Source organism: Triticum aestivum, chromosome 2B, assembly GCF_018294505.1.
Source record: "Triticum aestivum cultivar Chinese Spring chromosome 2B, IWGSC CS RefSeq v2.1, whole genome shotgun sequence".
NCBI classification, from domain to species: domain Eukaryota; kingdom Viridiplantae; phylum Streptophyta; class Magnoliopsida; order Poales; family Poaceae; genus Triticum; species Triticum aestivum.
In genome coordinates, this window is record NC_057798.1 from 462,501,924 (window position 1) to 462,506,923 (window position 5,000).

The window sequence follows — 5,000 nt, forward strand, 5'->3', positions numbered from 1 at the left end:
GGAGAGACCCTCAAAAGACGAGAGGGATCTCCAGGGGGAGAGGATACTTAAGTAGAAAGTATTTCTCAAGGATCCCAGATGCTTGGTGTTTAAGAGGAGAGATGTCCACATGTCTTCTTGAGGGGAGAGACATGTTCATATGATCTGTTGTGCTCATTTTGCATTAGCATACATTAGCTCTGAACTTTAGCTCTGATCATCATTCATATCTTTCAACTCTGTTTTCCTTCAGCTCTGATTTTCTGTTCCCTATCTTCTCCCAGTATCCCATGTTAGATTCAGGGGGAGCAAGACATCTAAGGGAAAGAGATCATTTAAATTCATTCCATATCTTTACTCTTGGGGACATGTCTAATCCAATGTGGTACTCAGTACTCACTCACTACATGTCATCTCAGTCTTGGTATTCTTGTGGTTTCTTCTGTTTGCTCTGGCTAGTAGATGCATCTGTGTTATCTAACCTTGTTTTCACAGGTTCATTCCATCCTAAGCCAACTCAAGACCACAAGGTAAGTATATGCATCACAATCATGTGTATGAGGAATTCTTGCTGATGTACAAACTGTTTGCAAGAAGGACTCATGGGCATGAAGGTATCCTCTTTAATGCTTTTTGCTCTGATGCATATAGCCAAGATACATGTAACACATTGCCTGCTCTATCATGGTTATGCTATCACATGCTTCTATATTTCATATTCACATGATTGCATACATGTAGGGGGAGCCTATGCTTGTTACATGTCTTTCCAAAGCTTTACTTGCTATTCTTTATATCTTTATCTAAATCTTTGATGTATGTTGCCATCAATTACCAAAAAGGGGGAGATTGAAAGCACAAGTGCTCCCTAGGTGGTTTTGGTAATTAATGACAACATATCTCTTGTTGGACTAACACTTTTATCTAGTATGTTTCAGATAAGTTCAACAATGGATTGGCATGGACTAAAGGATGTGGGAACTCCTTCAAGATGCTAAGGACAAAGGATTGGCTCAAGCTTCAAGCTTAAGACTCTTCATTTTACATTTTAGTGATCCAAGATCACATTGAGTCTATAGGAAAAACCAATACTATCAAGGAGGAATGAGGTGTTGCTTAATGAGCCTCTTGCTTCAAAGTGCTTAGTGATATGCTCCAAATACCCTCAACTACTTTCCCACTTCCACACATATGTCCTAAACCTAAAGTCAAACTCGGACCCACTGATTCTTTCTATCCGGCGCCACCGAGTTTGGATGTCTTAGCCACTGCCACAAACCCTAGGCAAATCGGTCTCACCGATAGGGATCTCGGTCTCACCGAGATGGGATTGTAATCTCTCTGTGTATGTCCATTATCAAAATTGGTCTCACCGAGTTTGAGCAATCGGTACTACCGAAATTACAATGCAAACTCTCTGGTTAACTTATTATCAAAATCGGTCCCTCCAAGTTTGATAATCGGTCAAACCGAGTTTGCCTGACCAACTCTCTAGAAAGCTTATTACCAAAATCGGTCCCACCGAGTTTGTGTAATCAGTCTTACCGAGATTACGTTATGCCCTAACCCTAACCGAATCGGTCCCACCGAGTTGCATTCCGGTCCCACCGAAAACCCTAACGGTCACATTATTTGCTAAATCGGTCTGACCGAGTTTAATGATTCGGTCCCACCGAGTTTGGTAGATTGTGTGTAACGGTTAGATTTTGTGTGGAGGCTATATATACCCCTCCACCTCCTCTTCATTCGTGGAGAGAGCCATCAGACTGAACCTACACTTCCAGCATCCTATTTCTGAGAGAGAACTTCCTACTCATGTGTTGAGGCCAAGATATTCCATTCCTACCATATGAATCTTGATCTCTAGCCTTCCCCAAGTTGGGGAGACTATCATTTGAAGCACAAGAGCAAGGAGTTAATCATCAACGCACCATTTGTTACTTCTTGGAGAGTGGTGTCTCCTAGATTGGCTAGGTGTCACTTGGGAGCCTCCGACAAGATTGTGGAGTTGAACCAAGGAGTTTGTAAGGGCAAGGAGATCGCCTACTTCGTGAAGATCTACCGCTAGTGAGGCAAGTCCTTCATGGGCGACGACCATGGTGGGATAGACAAGGTTGCTTCTTCGTGGACCCTTCATGGGTGGAGCCCTCCGTGGACTCGCGCAACCGTTACCCTTCGTGGGTTGAAGTCTCCATCAACGTGGATGTACGATAGCACCACCTATCGGAACCACGCCAAAAACATCCGTGTCTCCAATTGTGTTTGAATCCTCCAATCCCTTCCCTTTACATTCTTGCAAGTTGCATGCTTTATTTTCCGCTGCTCATATACTCTTTGCATGCTTGCTTGCTATATGTTGTGAATGTTAAACTTGTGCCTAAACTCCACTCAAACTTTAAAGAAACTTAAAAACTGCAACTTTGGTACTTAGTGTCTAATCACCCCCCCTCTGGACACCTCTTCTCAAGGTCCTACACAAACCCTGTAGTAGTTCGGAAGGCAAACGGGAAATGAAGGCTGTGCATTGACTTCATAGACCTCAACAAGGCTTGCCCAAAGGACCCATTCCCCTTGCCGCATATTGATCAGATAGTGGATTCCACCTCAGGTTGCGATTTTCTCTCATTCCTGGACGCCTATTCTAGGTACCACCAGATCTTCACATCAAAGGAGGACAAGGAGAAGACATCATTCATCACTCCATATGGTACGTATTGCTTTGTCCGCATGCCGTTCAGATTAAAGAGTGTCGGGTCCACCTTTGCAAGGGTAGTCTAGATTGCTTTTGAACCTCAGATGCAATTGAGGCTTATGTGGATGACATTGTGGTCAAAACCAAAGACAGGGAAACTCTTATTCAGGATTTGGAGGAGACATTTGCGAATCTGCGCAAGATCAACTTGAAGCTAAACCCAGAGAAATGTGTGTTTGGCCTCCCCTCCGGCAAGCTACTTGGATATTTTGTGTCCCACAGGGGGATCAAAGCCAATCCCTACAAGATCAAGGCCATCGAGCAGATCCAAGCGCCAAGAATAGTCAAAGATGTGAGGTGCCTAACGGGATGCGTTGTTGTGCTTAGCAGATTCATCTCCAAGTTTGCTGAGCGTGCCCTGCCGTTCTTCAAAATTTTGAAGAAGGTATGTCCCATGAAATGGACCCCTGAAGCAGATGCAGCTTTGCAAGAGCTGAAGACCTACCTATCCTCTGTGCCTACCCTGGTTGCACCCAAGCCTCAGGAGCCGTTGTTGTTGTACTTGGCAGCAACAAATCAAGTGGTCAATGCGGCCTTAGTAGAACATCAAGAAGTGGATGAGAAAGAGAGTGAGAAGAGGCCAGCAGGTCCCGAAAAGGAACAGAGTAGCAACGAGCACGTCAACGATGACAACCCTAAAGACGCGGCAAGGAAGAATGTGGTGCAGCGCCTAGTGTACTTCATCAGCTCCTTGTTACATGGGGCTAGATCGAGGTATTCTAGCGTGCAAAAGTTGATCTTTGTCCTCATCATGGCCTCAAGAAAACTCCACCACTACTTCCAAGCCCATAAGATCATGGTTGTTACTCGTTTCCCGTTGCAACAGATACTCCGAAACCCTGAGGCAACCGACAGAATAGTGGAGTGGGCTTTGGAGCTATCCAGCTTTGGCTTGAGATTTGAAAGCACATCAACTGTCCAGAGCAGGGCATTGGCAAAGTTTATTGATGAATGGACACCAACCCCTGACGAGGAAGAGACAGAGACAGTTGTCCCCCGCAAGGAATCACCCCAACAATGGATTGTGTATTTTGATGGTGCTTTTTCCCTACAAGGTGCGGGGGCTGGCGTGCTTCTTGTTGCCCCCACCGAGGAGCACTTCAAGTACGTCGTTCAGATGCATTTTGCACGGGAAGAAGCCACCAACAATACAACAAAGTATGAAGGGCTCCTTGCCGGGCTCAGGGTTGCGGCAGAATTGGGAATTAAGAAGCTGATCATTCGAGGAGACTCACAGTTGGTGGTGAGGCAAGTTAACAAGGATTATCAAAGTCCATTAATGGAGGCATACGTCAAGGAAGTGAGAAGATTGGAGGATCAATTTGACGGATTGCAAACAGAGCACGTACCCGGTGCGGAAAACAACATAGTTGATCATCTGTCAAAGTGTGCTGCATAGAAGCTTCTTATGGAACCAGGAACGTTTGTTCTCCGTCTTACTCTGCCCTTTGTATCCCTAGCAACAATGGACCGGAAGAGGAGAAATTTGGTCACCGGAAAGCCTCTCCCGGTAGAGTCGTTCGCTCCTGGCAGAGACCCTGCCGGAAACAACTCCTCACAGCATGCTGGACCACCCCCTCCTGCCGGGTCCACGGACCCCGCGCACGAGGCCAGTGCTCCCGTAGCAGAGGAGGTGTCGCTAGTCCTTGTTGCCAAGCCACAGGCTCCAACTTGGGCAAGGCACGTTGTCTGCTTCCTCCAAACCGGAGAGCTTCCCGGCGATCAAGGCGAAGCTAAAAGAGTAGCCCGAAGGGCCAGTATGTATTAGTTTGTCGATGACACTCTGTACAAGAGGAGGCCTAATGGTGTAAAATTGAAGTGTGTCTGCCAGGAAGAAGGAAAGGAACTGCTGGCTGAGATACACAAAGGAATGTGCGGCTCCCACATTGGATCAAGGGCATTAGTTAGGAAAGCATTCCGGCAAGGATTCTATTGGCCCATAGCCCTCCAAGATGCGGTCAAGCTAGTCACTAAGTGTGGAGCCTGCCAGTTCCATTCCAAGAAAACCCACCTGCCTGCCCAAGCGCTTCAGACAATCCCTCTATCATGGCCATTTTTGGTCTGGGGGCTCAATATCCTCGGCCCCTTCCCCCGAGCAATCGGGGGCTTTTAATTCTTGTTCGTTGCCATCGACAAGTTTACAAAGTGGCCGAAAGTGACTGCCATGAGAAAGGTGACTGCTCAGTCAGCTATCAAGTTCTTGAAAGATCTGGTGTGTCATTTTGGAGTTCCGGCAAGGATCATCACTGACAACGGCACCCAGTTCACC